General features: G+C 38.7%; 1 protein-coding gene across 3 annotated transcripts in view; it reads right to left on the bottom strand.

The window, feature by feature from the left end:
* Positions 1–16,591, bottom strand: part of MGAT4C (MGAT4 family member C) — a 607,576-nt gene extending 590,985 nt beyond the window's left edge. For all 3 annotated transcript variants that reach the window (XM_054696163.1, XM_054696162.1, XM_054696164.1), the window contains exon 1: positions 15,831–16,591. The gene's annotated coding sequence lies outside the window, so the exon portion shown is untranslated. The remainder of the gene's footprint in view (positions 1–15,830) is intronic.
* Between the last annotated feature and the right edge of the window lie 753 nt (positions 16,592–17,344).

The raw sequence follows: 17,344 nt of genomic DNA, 5'->3' as shown, positions 1-17,344 counted from the left end.
CTCCTCTTTCATTGATGATCCTGTTTATTTGTGCTTTCTCCCTTTTTTCCTTTGTGAGCCTGGCTAGGGGTTTGTCTATTTTATTGATTTTTTCAAAAAACCAGCTCTTGGTTTCATTGATCTTTTGGATTGTTTTTTTAGTTTCAATTTCATTTATTTCTGCTTTGGTTTTTATTATTTCTTTTCTTCTACTGGTTTTGGGGTTTTTTTGTTGTTCTTTTTCTAGATCTTTGAGCTTCGAGATGAGGTTGTTTCTTTGCGTTCTTTCTTGTTTCTTGATGTGAGCTTCTATTGCTATATATTTTCCTCTTATTACTGCTTTTGCTGCATCCATACATTTAGGATATTAGTGTCCTCCTTGTCGTTCAATTCAAAAAATTTTTAATTTCTTCTTTGATCTCCTCATTAGTCCAATGGTCTTCCAGTAGTGTGGTTTTTAATCTCCATGAGGTAGGAAAGTTCCTTGCCTTCTTTTTATGGTTTATTTCTAGTTTGATGCCTTCATGGTCAGAAAAGATGGTTGATATGATTTCAATCTTGGTGTATCTGTTGATGTTTGTCTTGTGCCCCAGTATGTGATCGATCCTGGAGAATGATCCGTGTGCGCTTGAGAAAAATGTGTACTCCGTTTTTTTGGGGTTTAGTGTTCTATAGATGTCTGTTAAGCCTAATTGCTCTAGGTCCTTATTTAGAGCTTTGGTTTCTTTACTTATTTTTTGTCTTGTTGATCTATCCATTGTTGATAGTGGTGTGTTGAAGTCTCCCACTACGTATGTGTTTTCTCTGATGTCTGTTTTCAGAGAGGACAACAGTTGTCTGATATATTTTGGTGCTCCTTCATTTGGTGAGTATATGTTAATGAGTGTTATTTCTTCTTGAAGTATTGTCCCCTTGATCATAATGTAGTGACCATTGGGGTCTCTTTTTATCTTTTTGAGTTTGAAATCTGTTTTATCTGATATAAGTATAGCTGTTCCTGCTTTCTTTTTTGGTCCATTTGCTTGTAGGATTGTTTTCCATCCTTTAACTTTGAGCCTATTTTTATCTTTTGTAGCTAAATGTGTTTCCTGGAGACAGCAAAAGGTTGGGTTTTGTTTCTTAATCCAGGCTGCCACTCTGTGTCTTTTTATTGAAGAGTTTAGTCCATTTACATTTAGAGTTAATATTGATATGTTAACATCTGTATTTGCCATTGTGTTTGTCTTTCCTTTGATTTTATTTATTTATTCTTTTAATAACTTTTTTTTTTTTTTTGGCCTTCTTTCATTGTTATTCGTCCCTCTGAGGTTCTGGCTTTAGGACTCCTTGTAGTATTTTTTGGAGTGGGGGTTTAGTTGCAATGAAATTCCGGAGTTTCTGTTTGTCTGGGAAGGTCCATATTCTTTCTTCAAAGAGGAAGGAGAGCTTTGCGGGATAGAGTATTCTTGGTTGGCATCTGTTTTCTTGGAGTCTGTTGACTATGTCCCTCCACTCTCTCCTTGCCCGTAGTGTTTCTTCGGAGAAGTCTGATGTCAGCCTGATTGGTTTTCCTTTGAATGTTATCTGTTTCTTCCCTCTTGCCAGCTTCATTATTTTTTCCTTGTCCTGGATTCTTGGGAGCTTTACTATTATGTGTCTTGCTGTATTTTTCCTTTCGTCGTGGAAGTTTGGTGTTCTTCTTGCTTCTTGTATATCAATTTTCAGCTCCTTCTTCACATTTGGGAAGTTCTCTTCAATTATCTCTTTGAATATTTTCTCTGTTCCTACATCTCTCTCCTCTCCTTCTGGTATTCCTATAACTCTTATATTTCCTTTCCTCATGGAGTCAGATAGTTCCCGAAGTCTTTCTTCGTTCTTTTTCCTTCGTACTTCTCTTTCCTTTTCTGTTTTGGTTCTTTTTATTTCTGTGTCTTCAAGATTACTTATTCGTTCTTCCATTTCATCTATTCTGCTTTCATTGCTTTTCCCAGAATTCTTTAGTTCTTCCATTAATTCTTTGATCTCCTGCATTTCTTTTACTTCCCTCTTTAGGGACTCAATTTCTTTCTTCTGACCATTGTTTTCCCTCTCTAGGGACTCAATTGCATTCTTCTGATCGTTGATTATTTTTCCCTTATCATTGTTTTCCTTTATGACTTCTGTCAGTTTTTTAATCACGGCAATTTTAAATTCTCTTTCTGGAAGGCTCAGAAATTCTTCCAAGTTATTGTCTTTGCAATCTGGGCGCTGGCTTTCTTTTTGTGGTGTGCTTTTTCTCTGGAGAGTTGCTAGGTTGCGTGTGGTTCTTCTCCTCCCTACTGTCTGTTTTCTAATTTGCCGTATGCGTTGGGACACTGTGTTGTTGGGACTGGCCGGCATCTTGGGTGGGCTTCTCTGTTCCCCTCTGGTTCTTCCAGGAGTCATCTTTCAGTTTCAAGCAGCCTTTAATGGAGAAAGGTCCCTGTTCTAAAATGCCGATGTGGGGACACACTCCCCTGTGCGCCTGGTCTGCCCCGGCGGTGGGTTCCTGCTCCCCTCTGGGCTTGGACTGCAGGCCAGAGGGGGTCTGGCGTGGGCGAACTTCCCCCGCTCACCTCTGGCTCCTGAGGAAGCCTTCTGCAGGTAGTCTTTACTGAAGAAATGTCCCTGTTCTAAAATGGTGATGTGGGACACACTCCCTGCGCGTCTGGTCTCAGGCACACTCTTCTGCGCGCCTGGTCTGCCCTGGCTGTGGGTGCTCGCTCTCCCTGTGGGCTCAGACTACTTGTTCGGAAGGGGCCCGGCGTGGGCTAACTCCCCAGCTGGCCACTAGCTCCTTCAGTAGCCTGTGCTGGGGTCAAGTCGCTAGGTGGCACCAGAGATCTCTCCTAGAGCCCTTGGGGAGCTGATTTTCCACCCCGTGGGACAGGGAGCAGAGCGGGGATGGTAGGGTACACCTCAACGGCTTTGGGGTGCTGTGTCTGCCTTGTGCCCCACCGTCGTGGGGAACCCACGCCCCTAATTTCGTGCCCCGGGTCTCAGTTCCAAAGCCCTCAGTTCCAGGACGCGGGCTGTAGCCCAGATCAGTGGCGCGGGAATGGCGCCTTTTGAATCCCGCTCCCCTGCCTGGGCGCCTTGTTCCTGCTCACTCAGGGAGGGCCTCCGCCGTCTCCCCGCAAGCCTAGGTCGCAGGCGCGGGGACCTGGGCAGCTGCGATCCGGTCTGGATCCGTGCCACTTTCCGCGCAGGCTTACCGGGCGGCCGGGGCTGTGTGCTGGTGCTGGTCTCCTCCTGGGCGGGGCTCTCTTTAATGGCGCCTGGAGCTCACCTCCGCGGCGGATCCTGCAGGGTTCGCCTCAGCTCCCGTTCACGGGGTGTGGTGGCTGCAATAGTTCCTTTCCACTCACAGTCCCGCTTGCTGTGTCCGTTTTTCTTGTTGGCCGTTTTGGTTTGTTGTTTCCTCCTCTCTGCCGGTCGGAGAGTGCCGCCTCTGTGGGCGGGGGAGGGGAGCAGCGTTCTGCGCTTCCCTCCCTTCTCGTCCTCTTTTATGGCAACTTTCTTCTTCGGGCAGTTTGCTGGAGTCGTCTGTTTATCTTCCGTGTCCCAGTTCTCACTGGGACCTGCCGCTTTTCCTCCCTATTCACTTTTTTTAATGGGAGATCTTACTCGCAGCGTCTCCTCGCCGCCATGTTGCTCCGCCCACTCGTGTCTCTTTTTTTAAGATAAAGAGGTTCTTAATTTTTAGTTCCCTCACCTTAAAATTCACTGATACTTCTGATTATATAATCTCACATATTGTGATGACCAAATAAGGGACTAATATATAATTGTTATACCTCAATTATTTTATGCTGATTCAGAGAAAAATCAATAATACAAACATTAAAAAAGCATTGCAGGGGGCCTGCCCGGTGGCGCAGTGGTTGAGCGCTGGGTTGCAAAGCTGCCCGCAGCCTCTGCGGCACCAGTTCAATCCCCGGCCTTGGGGGAGGGTCCCACTTGGTGAACAGACCTCTCCTGCCACAACCACAGCTCCCCTCAGCAGTGTACTTCATTAGTCTGCCTGCTCTGCTCTCCCCTCTGGCTCTGGTGAATTTCTCTCACCCTCCCGCGCTTCTGACTATACCCAGTGATTGTATAAATAAATAAATCTTAAAAATAAAAGCATTGCATCTGTGTATTGTTTTAAAAACCATCAAACTCACATCTCTAAAATGGGAATTTTAAAAATGATGTTTACAGCTGTCTAAAGTCCCTTTCTGCTTATTATTAGCATTCTATATTCAGTCCCAAAAGTTTCTTTCCTGTACTACAAACAAATGCCCTCATTCCTACCTCCAGGTTTTGTTCTTATTCATCCTCCTACTGAAATGCTCTTCAATCTGATTGGATAAAACTCTTTGCATGAACATTCGCCCTTTACCCATTTATGCAAACTCCTTGTTAGGAAGGAATCACCTCACATTCTTTATAAATGATCAGCCTGTCATCATTCCCATCACTCTTCTGTCCCCTTTGCTAGACTTACACTATTAATACGGCCTTATTACTATAGTATATTGTTTGTGCTTTACTGTCTTTGTTTTCCCTAACAAAAGATAGTTTAACCTTATGAGAATAAGGTTTATCTACCAAACTTAACAAGTACTTCTACCAAAACATACACATCTGTCACGCAACTGTCCCAGGTTGGGCAGATTCACCTTTGATTCAGGCAAACGGAAAAAGAATCTTGGAGCTTTAGGAATATCTCACATGTCTTTAATGCTGAAGCAGGCATCCCTATACAAGGAGACCCGCAGGCAGGAGGGCAAGCAGGTAGCAGCCGAGCCTCCTAGCCTCCAAGATCTCCTCTGCAATCTCTCTCCTCATCTCTCACTTCTGTCTATTTATAGGTGTGCATGCCCCATGCTCACACTCCTAAGTGCTTTCTTGCAATACCATGGTATCATGTGTGAGTAATGAATCTTGGAGAAAAAGAAAGTCTCAGACGGCAGCCATATAGGCTGGCAGCAGGAGGTAAAAAGGAGGAGCAGAGAACTATTATAGCAATTGCTAGGTACAGACATAACCTAATGCCAAAGAGTTAAAATAAGCAATGTATTCTATGCCCAAACAGACTGAAATGTTTTACATAAAGGAGGTGATAAATCAAGATAATGGTGTCAATCAACTTGCAAACTGAGAAAAAAAATATAAAGATGTTGTTAATTAACATAAGGCAGACCATTTAAAGTAACACGATACATGGATACAGAAGGCAATAAATACCAAAGACACTCTGAAAAAACAAGGCTTCATCAAGCACCTGTCACAGGATAAGGGCAAAGGGCACAATAGAGAAGGGCATAAGGCAAGTCACTGATGCCAGGTAATATCCATTACTGTTGGCAGCTACCAAGGCAGTGGCGGGGGGGGTAGGGGAGATGTACCTATCGTTTAGTAACTCACTATATCTGATATATATTTTTTTAAAGATTTATTTGTTTATTTATTTATACAAGCACTGGGTACAGTCAGAAGCGCGGGAGGGTGAGAGAATTCACCAGAGCCAGAGCAGGGAGCAGAACAGGCAGAAGGACCGAAGCACACTGCTGAGGGGAGCAGCGGGTGGCAGGAGAGGTCTGTGTGCCATGTGGGACCCTCCTCCGGTGGCTGGGGAGCAGCTGGAAATTGAACCAGCGCTGCAGAGGCTGCAGGCAGCTTTGCAACCCAGCGCTCAACCGCTGCACCACCGGGGAGGCCCTACATCTGATATATTTCAAGACACTAAATACCAAGCATATTGCATTTGATGCTATTTTATTTTAAGGCAAGCAGCTTTTTCAAATCTAAAGTCAAAGTAATCAAAAGGCACTTTAGCCCTGCTTTATCCCCAGGTGTTGACAAAGCATCTGTCATAGAGTAGGTAACAGATGTTGACTAATGATGGATACACCCAACTTATTTTCATTTCTGATGCTGAAAAATTTCACCTTTTTTCTCAAAAAGGCATTTAAGTAGTATTTACAAAACATGAAGAAATTAACATAGTAAAATGCACTAAAGATTACTGGCATTTTCGTTGGTGGGGATGGTATGGTTACATACTCCTGATGAGGTATGAACCTACAATCCTCAAGCATATAGAATATTGTAAACCAATATAACTTCAATAAAAATAACACAATTTTTAAACCCTGTTAGGAAAAAGAAAGCATGATAGGTTGATAGATGTTTTTCAAATAAATTGTTAAAAGTTTAATATTGTTTGATAAAACACCATATTTTATGTTCTTTTAATCTCTTACTATAATCCAGAATTTTTTGTTGAACTTGAAAATAAAATTTAAAAGACTGAAATGCTACCTCACTGTAAAAATATTGTTCTGACAATGCTTTTCCCGCATTTGAGATGAAAATAATAGAAAGGGTCTCTGGTACAATTTTAAAAGTAAGTAAACGAGTGAAAAATAATGAAAGAATCCTAAGGAGCAACTTGGGGAACATAAAGTAGGAAAGTGACAATAAAAATCTCAAGAAGACAAACATAAGATATGTTTCACTAAAGTCAAAGAAAAATGGAATTCAAGAAAAATATCTGCGATATGCCCATGACCTTAGAAAGTAGCTATAAAAGAAATAAAATAAAAACAAGCACAATACCATTAAGTATTTGATTCCCCTCCAAAAAAGTGAAATGTTTTTGTAAAGATGTGGATACATCAGGAAATAGCTTTCCACTCACCACTATATGGCACAATAGCCAGCATACCAGTTCATCAGAGCAGGCATCTGGCATGGTATTTCTGTTTGAAGTTTCATCATTGTAAAAATGAAAGATTGATGTAGAACTCAATATCCCATGCTATAAATGACTGTATGCATTTGCTTGCTCATCCCTTACACCTATTTAAGGCCAAGATGACCTGTTTTATATATCAAGTGTCTGGTTTAGTGTTTGAAACATAGTTAAGAATGTATATATACAAATGCTAGTTTAATGGGGGAAAAATAAGCTATTTCAAACAGCAATTGTAAAGATAATGTATCTTGAAGATGGCACAGATCTTTACCCTAAAGAGCTGTGATCTTGACTATCTTACCAGTAATTATAAAACATAAACAACTGAATTATCTTTTATTAAAAAATGGTAAATCCTATAAATTTCAAAGTCAGAGCAAATGAGAGATAATAGAAAAGTGAAATATTTTCTATAAAACAATTTTCCTTAAAACAGAAGGGGAAGATTAATGAAACATTTTAAAAATACTAGAGAAATAAATATTAAAAATGAACAGATATATTGTATAAATGCTGCACATATGGAATATTTTTGAACATATGGAATATTAAACATAAAAAGCCAATATAATGCAATTAAAAACAAATGTGAAAAGATGAATTTGCCATAATTTGCTCAATAGTAATACTACCTAATTCCTTTTTTATTCAAAGGAAACAAATACAAGATTACATGCTAACTTAAGGAGTCAATCTAAATGTCTCTCAAACTTCTCATTTCTCCCAACCCACCTTTTTTTTTTTGGGGGGGATGGGGTTACATTTTTAGTCTGAGTGTGTCTTCTGATAATTATTTCAAATTAGGGTGTAGTTGATAGTTGATGAATCCCTTGAATCTCTGAGCGTTAAAAGATATTTTACCCTACCACTTGAAGACTCAGTAAGTGACACTTAGGATAAAAATGAGTGATGACAGTGGGCAGACAGGTGCATTTTTCTCTTTTCTTAATGTGCATATTTCAAGCACCTGGACCATGATTGAAAAATAGTAGTTGCACAAATTTATTGATGAATTAATAGGTGACTATTTTATCATTGCTTTCTATGAGCACTGAGCATGAGTTAGCTATGAATATTTTACTCTAATACCTTTGTAAGTTCTCTATTTAGCATGTACATATATGTGTACCCATGTATTTGTGTATATATTTGCTTATTTGTTTTTATTGTAGATTTTTTTTGCATAAATGTTTAGAGTTGTCTGTCTACTCTTTTATTCATTCTCTTAAGCACTTTGAGGACACATATCTTTGTTTCCTTTGGAATTTTTTTTTTTATTTGACAACTTACTATTCTGTTTTGTTCTCTTCGTTGTAGTTTATATTTATGACTTCTACTTTAACTTCGTATTTCTCCATCTCTTTGTCTTGCATTTAATTACTTAAAAAATCTCATTTTTGTCATTGAGCTTACTAGTTCTAATATATTATTTTTCTATTAACACTGTATACTTATCATTTTAACTAGGATTGTTAGATATATTTCAAGGAACTCTCATAGTCTCATCTTTGGTTTGAACTATTTCACTTTTTAATATAAAATATAAACCACATATACATACACACAAAAAAATATAAAATGATTATTAACCAAATGTTGGTTACCAACATGAATTCCTTAACATAGTAAGCAATAGTTTCAACTACATCTTTTTATTCATATATCAGCGATGGGTTCAAGATCCTGTGATAGTCTACAACCAAGCTAAGAGAATATCAAAGCAAGTCACTGGTACTATATTTACCTGATAGAGAAAAAAAAATCTTGCTTTAAAACTTATATCATCCAGATTTTCTATTATGTTTTCACATACAGTAGCAGGATAGTACTGAAAATTAAGAGGCCTGAATCAAGTACGACCAGATAACCAAAAAGTATTAAACAGCAGACTATGAAAACAGATCTCAGGTCACTTGTATATTAGCATTATCAAACATTTACTTTAAAAAAAATTAAGTTTACAGAAAGACTGAAATGAACAAAATTTTTTTTAAAGATTTATTTATTTTTATTTTATACAAGCATTGGGTACAGTCAGAAGCGCGGGAGGGTGAGAGAACTCACCAGAGTCAGAGCAGAGAGTAGAGCAGGCAGACTGACAAAGTACACTGCTGAGGGGAGCAGCCGGCGGCAGGAGAGGTCTGCGCGCCAAAATGAACAAAATTTAAAGAAAAGGAGATGTTTAACAGAGAATTCCAATATATAAAAAATATATAGAAAGGAAATTAAGAATTGAAAAAAGTGGAATACATGAAATTAAGAACTTCTTTGCTAGAATTCTCACCAATCTAGAAACAACATATGATAAAATTAATGACAATAAAGACTGTTACTCTAATTAAATAAAAGCCAACAATTTAGAAAATTGGTTATATCTATGAAAGTTAAGGAAAATAATTCCTTTTTTCGGTATACACCCAAGGGAAATGAGTGAACATATTGAACCAAACATAAGCCCTAATAGAAAATTTATTTTAAAATGCAAAAAAATAGGAAAATAAGCTCAAATATTCATCAGTAGTCAACTGTGTAAATAAACTATGGTAAGTTGCAAAGGAAGATACATAGCAATGAAAATGGTAAACTACTGCTAATTACAAATAAATATTATGTTTCACAGACTTAGTAAGAGAACTAAAATGCACATAGCGTGTATGCAGCATGATTTATGTTATGTTCAAAAACATGCAAAATTAATATGAGTAGTGACTTTTTATTAAAAAAAAGGAAAATGGAGTCAAATTATAACTCCTATATTCACCACAAAATCTACAATGGTAGAAACACACTCTATTCCTTATTGTACAAAAGTGAATACAAAAGCATGAAATCTCCAGAGAAAATAAAAAAAAAATTATAAAGTAACCTGCAAGAAAATACACTACCCCTCACTTTAATTTTGCTTAGAACTTAAAATCTCCTGGCTCCCAGAACCTAATCAAGTGAGAATTTACAGATACATATATCCGGATTAGAATATTCTGCCTATGAAAATATCTAGTTTTGAATTTCACTTTACGTGTTTTCAGAGTACCCATAAAACACTTTGGGTAATGAGATTTTATTCCTTAAAATGAATCCCCTGTCTATGGTGTTAAACAACTCTGGTAACAAATAATGACCTAATTCTGAAGAGCTGAGAAAGGGGTGCTGCTCCAAGTGTCATCTCAAAGGGATGGAAAATAAAGCAGCTGTTTCCCATTATCACCCACCTTTGAGTTACAACACTGACATCCTTTCACCATTCAAAGGTCTAAGGCAGTAATTAGATGGTATATTCTTTTTCCTTTTATCTTAGAAACTACAGCCTATAGAGGATTGATTCAGGCTTGTTGATTATATTATTCCAGCTATTAAAGTGGCCAAGTGTTTATTTTCTGAAGTGACATATTACACATCTGGCTTTGGTAGATTAACTAAATTATAAGCTCATTTAAATTTGCATACATAAATTAGAAGTGTTGACAGATGAAATGGTATCCTTAACATTTTCCAGTTATGTTTTTTCTGTGAAAAGTATTCTTTAAAAAAATCACATATTGTAAATAAATGCTGACTTAAATTGGCATTACAGTCATTGACATTCCAGTACAATCACTCTGAATATAATGATCTTTAAATAAAGTTGTCTGAGGTTTTATATTTTTAAAATGTAAATATAGTATGAAAGCAACAAAAAGACAGGTGATGTAAAACAATGGAGTGTGCATATTGCATTACAATTAAGTAAAGGTTTTTTTTTAATCACAGAAACTTTTATATAGAGGGAATATAAAACAAGCTTTTCAAAATACACTTGAGAAGGAATTTAAAATCTCCCCTAAATATGGCAATAATTTATACTTAAATTTATTTCTACTTAAATATTTTTAAGCAATAAAAATGATTGTGTATGTCTTGGTTGTTCTCATGTGTTTATGTGTATGTATTATACCTTAGTAGACAACATATTGGAGGATTAACAAAACTATTATACCTTTAGACATGCCTTAATTTAAAATTTTGCAAGATGAAAAAACTAATATTTTTCCAAGGGATCAAGTCCCATGAGGAAAGGAATTACCTCTTGAAATAGAGTTGGTATTTATGTTCCTTCATAAGAGAGGGATATTTTATTAGTTAGTTTTGCTACTTCCTTTACTTGAAAAGATGTTTCTCATGTATTTCTTAAATATCTCCTTCAAGTTATTTATTCATTGAAATGGAATGTTATTTATGTTTGGTTATGGTAGTTATACTGTAACATCAAGCTTTCAAAGAGCATTTTTAAGGGGATTGTCTTATTTATCCATAGCTCTGATTTATAGGTAAACATTTAGAGAAGCCCCCATTTTAGCTAATATTCAAGAGCCAGATGTAGTCTGAGTCATTTTCAAACAAAGATATTGAAAGGAAACAGGTGGGCCTCCCTGGTGGTGCAAAGGGTTAAGCACCACACTATGAAGCAATTCGCAGCCTCTGTAGCACGAGTTCGATCCCCAGCCTGCCAGAGAGAAACCCACACGGCGCAGTAGACCTCTCCTGTCTCGCCCGCTCCTTCCCTTAGCAGTGTACTTCGGTCAATCTTCCTGTTCTGTTCCCTACTCAGTCTCTGGTGAATGCTCTCACACACACATACACACACCCCCGCCGCATCTCTGGCCTGTACCCCAGCTATTATATGCATAATAAATAAATCTTCTCTAAAAAAAGGAAACAGGTAATTTCTTAGGACACAGTATCTTCTGTCTGGCCTGTCAGAAAAGTGATTTCCTTCCCTACAATGTTAGGGAAACTGGCTTAAACTCATGGTTTCAGAAACTGAAACTGCTCTTGCAAGTCCTGAACATTACCAAAGCAATTCCATCTCTGTTACCAAAATAAAAGTTTTATTTTTTCCCTAACACTAAGACAGATGTGGTGAAACCTGCCACTTAATAGCTCCATTATCTAGTTGCAATCATAACCATTGGACTCCAGTCACCTGATAACACCACAGAGAAGGCTAATTCCTCCACTAAGCCTCAATACTCAATTATTAGAATTTAGCTGGACCCAGTATTCTAACAAGGTACACTGTTGTTGTAACCTGGCCCCTGAACACAGGAGGCGAAGAGGCAGCTCAAAACTCCTTAGCTCACAGATTGCATCCAGCACTTCATGAATCTTGGGAATGCAATGAGCAACGTTGGTGATTATTTTTCCTTTTCCAAGATACATCACTATCTTGACATTAAATATATTAGAAGCTTCTGTTGTAAGTCACCTTGCAAGGTTAATATCATAAACTCTTAAATTTAAAGGAATATATTCATGGAAATACAATGAAAGGTTAACAACATAACAAATGATAGGTACCTTTAAAGCAGTTTTTGTCAATGTAATATAATTTTAATAATTAACACTGTGTTCTCTAAATTCCCTAATGTTCTACCAGTTCATCTTTGACAATATGTGTGTGTATATATATAATATGTGCCACATTTACATATATACATTAAATAAAGCATAAATTATAATACCACTGACTCTTCTTTGTCATTATAAACAAAGTGGACTGAGTTTCTATAGAACTAGGTTAGATATTTCCAGAACACCTTGCTAAAAGAAGAAAAATAAAATAGATTTTTCCAGCCAAGGGCTGTTTCATTATTCCAGACAACACTTTGTATTGATCTTCCTCTATTTATTTCTAATTTTGTTGCCACTGATTGAGCTGAGCTCTAAATCTTGTGATGGCTTACCTGCTGTTAGGATGCTGCATTGCTACCAGAAGAACAGGGTAGCAGTGTTCTGATTTTAAACTCTAATTTAGTCTTATTTGCAGCAAATTAAGGTGACTGATGTAGCATTTTAGCACCCAAAAAAAGCTTTATTATATGTCTTTTTTACTCACCCTCACAAAAAACATAGCATACACAGGTGATACAAAATTGTGCATTAAATATCCAGCATAGGAATTGTGAACCAGATAAACTAACACAGACTATTTTTTGACAATCTACTGACACACATGGTAGATAACATGTGCCTGTCTGGTTATATTTCAAAATTTCTGTTTAAAACGTGTCAGAAGAGCAAGATGTGATATAAAGTTGAAAGACACAACTTTTTAAAATATTTCCTTCTATCATAGACACTGAATCTTTGGACAAGTTTTTGTTTTGAAAAGCTATCTCTCAAGAAAAGACTGTATGAGAGGCCCATTTACTTAAGGGCACACATTGAAAGATAATGAGTTTTAACATTTCTCACACTAGCAAGTTTCTTCTTTTTTTTTTTTTTTAAAGATTTATTTATTTATATAAGCACTGGGTACAGTCAGAAGCGCGGGAGGGTGAGAGAATTCACCAGAGCCAGAGCGGGGAGCAGAACAGGCAGACTGATGAAATACACTGCTGAGGGGAGCAGTGGGTGGGGCAGGAGAGGTCTGTGTGCCATGTGGGACCCTTGCCGGCAGCTGGTGATGGAACCAGTGCTGCAGAGGCTATGGGCAGCTTCGCAGCCCAGCGCTCAACCACAACACCACCAGGGGAGACCCTCACACTAGCAAGTTTCAATTGGAAAAAAGTAAAAACATAATTACTAGAAAATATTATTCAATATAAGCTAGGAATAACTAGTTTTACATTTTGTCTTTTGGGTTGAAATATTATAAAGACTGCATTGACATATAAAACACCACACTTGTTAGTATTGCTTTTGGATGGCCTTATTGATTATTTGTACAGACTTTATTGGATACTTTTTTCATTAAGGCTATGCGTCATATCTTAATCATTTTGTATCCTCAAAATTAGCAAAATAATAATTGGATCAAATTCCATATGACTCCCTTTCTTCTTTCTCCCTCTCTATATATACATACACAGGTATGTGTGTGTGTGTGTGTGTGTGTGTGTGTGTATCTAGTGGCCTTTTTAAAAATAAAAACATTGGTAAGTTTATAAAATTCCCTTTTTATGTTTAATATCTCTCTCTAGCAAATGTAATTATATCACATTTTCCTTCCAGAATAGAGATGAGCAAGTCATTTTTTGCCATAAAAGGTAACTCTTTACACACAAATTGCTGCAGCATCAGCCATCCTAGTGGCCCCCACTTTACCTATACCCATCATAAATGACAGATCTGGGAACTCATGCCCTGAGAGGTCCAAACCCAAATTTATTAAACTTTCTCTTTCTATCACCCTTATTTTTAGGGCCAAATCTCACATTCACTTCCCCCACCTCTGTATTATGTGCAATGCCCTTTTGGCCAATTTCAGATGATCACTTTTAGCACATGGGCATCAGTTTCCAGCCTCCCCTTCCTGATAGTCTTTCCTACAGACTTTGGCTTTAAGGGTCACTTGCCCCTTGATTATATTACTCTGATTATTTTTTATTTAACATTTATCAATTTGTTTTCCTACATATTACTTATTTCTTTAATCTCATATGACTTCAGCATCCAAATATTCGGTCCAGCACCATATTTCTTTGTGTGGAATCTGCTCTGGATCAAATGACTCTATCATAGACTCCATCATATCTCTAAGGTGCCATGTTGCAATTCAGCAACCACAAAAACAGGAAACATCTGTTTATTTCAGTAGACCTCAACCTGACGGCCTTCTTCAGCAAATATCTGCTCACCAATCATGGACAGAAAAAAAAAAAAATTAAGAACCAATCCAAGAGTTTCATAACAAATGCCTTAAACTCAGACCCTTCCCTGCATGATCCTATGCCCTGGCCCTCCAGGTACATACCTTGGGACTGTTCCTAAACTACTGCACCAAAATCCTGACTTTCATTCTCCAATAAATGTTTTCCTGACTCTATTACAGCCTGATTATTTCTCTTTAGTCAATACAAAAATGTTCTGAACACCAATGAACTACAAATTCTCTCCACTTCCACCAAATGCTTAGCTTAGTCCTCACCAAGGACAATTCCACCTGTGAAATCTTAATTAAAATTATCTCACTCGCAAACATTCTCTCTTCCAATGCGATTAAGTCTCATCTAATATCAAAGCCTTTGGCATCTGTAGTGTAGTATTTTTTGGCCTTTTCCTATTTTCTTTTCCTTGTAGATGCAGTTCCAAAGGTAGGTGTCAACCTTTGGTTTGGTTTTAGCCTTCTTCTTTTCTTTCCAGGTTAGGTGTGATGGTAATTCCAAGGCAACCAAAGGTTTGCACTCAGCCACTACTCCTGGACAGCTGAACACAGTTGTGGACAAACAACCCAACTCTCTAGTCTAGGATACTTAATAGAGGTTTTTTTTTGCAGTGATGGAAACTGCCTATATTTGTGCTATCCAATACAGTACACACTAGTAACTAGTAAGCAGTAGCAATGTGATTAATGCATTTAAGAAGCTGTTATTGGTTTATTTTAATTGACTTAAATTTTAATTTAAAAGCAGCTCTCCTGCCTGCCTATGACTATGCAGGTGCCTCTTTTTCTCTTTTTCCTAATAAACCTATCTTTTCAAAATGTTTAAAAACAAATTAACTTAATAGACAGGCATGGCTACTGACTACTGTATTGGAAAGCACAGCTCTAAACAATGATTTTATATATTTGTAGTTATAAGTAGATTTTCAATGCAGCCCAGAAATCTTGTATTTCCCTTTTTAGTTTTGTCTCCCAATATTCACTGCTCTTGCTCAGAGCCAGCCTTTCTTAAGTTCTTTAAACTTTAATTTCAATTTCTTCCCCACTTTCAGTGAATATTTTGGGCATTTTAACACACCAATACTCCATTAAACTGCTACCACAAGTACCATGAATTTATTTCACACACACTGATTATTTTCTTTTTCTGTCTAGTCACACTAAATAAAAATATACCTATAGACTCTCAAAAAAGTATTATTCCATATGTGACTTGAAGATTATCAATTAACTGCCTTCCCCCTTATATCTTGAACATATTACTTTACCCTGAATACTTTCCTTTAGTATTTTGATATACCCAATTTTCTTGAAAATTGACTTGAAGAAAGATTTCTTACTCCAATTCACATTCCACTCTTTCGCATTTTAAAACCCACAATCAAAACTTGCAAAAATAAATCAATTGCCAAAGAAATGAACCATTTGCTCAAACCTTAGAAATTTGACAACTCCAAAACTTACCCAACTTTTAGTCCTCTCGTGCTGCTTTTCAGATTCTCTTCCTCTGCTTGTCCATTAAATGTTCTCAGAGCTCTATTATTAGCTCTCCATCACACTCTTAGCTTTCCTCTGAGCTTCAAATAATTATTCCAAGCTTTGGGGAGTGAGCTCCTGAGATAGAATCCAGCTCTCAGCACCTTTAGGTTCTGCCCCAGCTGCAAGGAATCCTCTCTCCTGAGCTCACATTATAGGCTATTCTTGCCACAGAGCTCACAACCAGGCAGGATAAGGCTTGGTCAGGCTTGAGTCCGTGAATTTCTTCTTACAATCCTAGTTCCTTTACATAGTCATAAGATGGAATAGCTAATACCCTCTTAAAAGAACAAAAGATCTTCAAATGCCATAGGATTTTTTTTCTTTTTTTTAAATGTGCAACATCTGTATTGAAACTGCTACAGCAGGGCTATTGCGGGTCAAAGGACAGTGCTACGGTTCTCACCCTTCTTGTCAATTGCAGGATCACTCGGGCTCAGGGAACAACAATGGGGTTTATTTAACAAACTGGGGGAACATTTTCTAAGGCCACAGTGGCTGGCTATCTTACCTCAGATAGTGTCTACAAACAATAGGTCACTCCTTCAATGCTGTGCTCTCCTATCAATGTGGGCACTCATGCAAGCTATGCGCCAGGCTCCAGTTCAGGGTGGTTCACAGGTGTGGCTGTTGAGATTAGCTGGCAGCTGCCCACAGCAACAGTCTGAAAGCAGGACTCCACAATGCGGAGGTTGAAGTTGAGAGAAACGCTGGAGCTGGCCTAGTGGGCCCCAAGCTCCTCCCTGCAGCCTTGAGGCAGGGGCTGAGGGACTTAACTGTTGTCTTCTCTGGCAGCCTTGCTCGAGCACAGGGAACCACTGCTGCCTGCCATCACTGCTGGTTCCTCCTCCTACAGCCTGCGTCCAGTGGGGCGCCTGATGTTGGGCGGTAAAATGTCCTCCACCAATGCCTATTCCACGGCTTGCAAGCAGGAGCTTCTAGTCCTGAAGCAGGAACCCGGTGGGGGACTCTGGCGTTCAAACCCTGATAGCACCGCAAGGCAATCAAGCCAGGCCCACTGAGGTGGGCCTCCGTGTAGCTGTCTCTTGCCTCCCACTGCAGATGGCCCGCACGCTGCCCTGACGCTGCCCGGAGGCAGTGCTTCTGGGCAGCCAGATAGAAACTCCTGCAGCTGCTGCTCCTTAGGGGATTGGCGCTCAACCCCGCTTGTGCTGGGGGAGGGGCTGCCTGCAGGCAGTGTGCCCCTATGGGGAGCTGGGACTCCCCAAAACAGCAGCGGCTGTTGCTGCTGCTTTTAGAGGGGCTCAGTGGCCACCGGAGCAGCAGGACAGGAAATCACCACTGCTGCTGCCAGCTTTCCAGCAGTGCGCATGGAGGGGCCTGCACAGCACCCTTGCAGGCGGCGCTGAGGTGGTGGGAAAGAGCCCCTCCTTGCCTTGCGGCTTGGGATTGTGGGATCCAGTTTTCATTTATGAGCAAAA

This window comes from Talpa occidentalis, unplaced genomic scaffold, assembly GCF_014898055.3.
Source record: "Talpa occidentalis isolate TD23 unplaced genomic scaffold, MPIMG_talOcc4v2.1 talOcc4.16, whole genome shotgun sequence".
Lineage (NCBI taxonomy): Eukaryota > Metazoa > Chordata > Mammalia > Eulipotyphla > Talpidae > Talpa > Talpa occidentalis.
The sequence above is the reverse complement of the archived record's forward strand: the minus strand, read 5'-3'. Positions and strand labels throughout refer to the sequence as shown.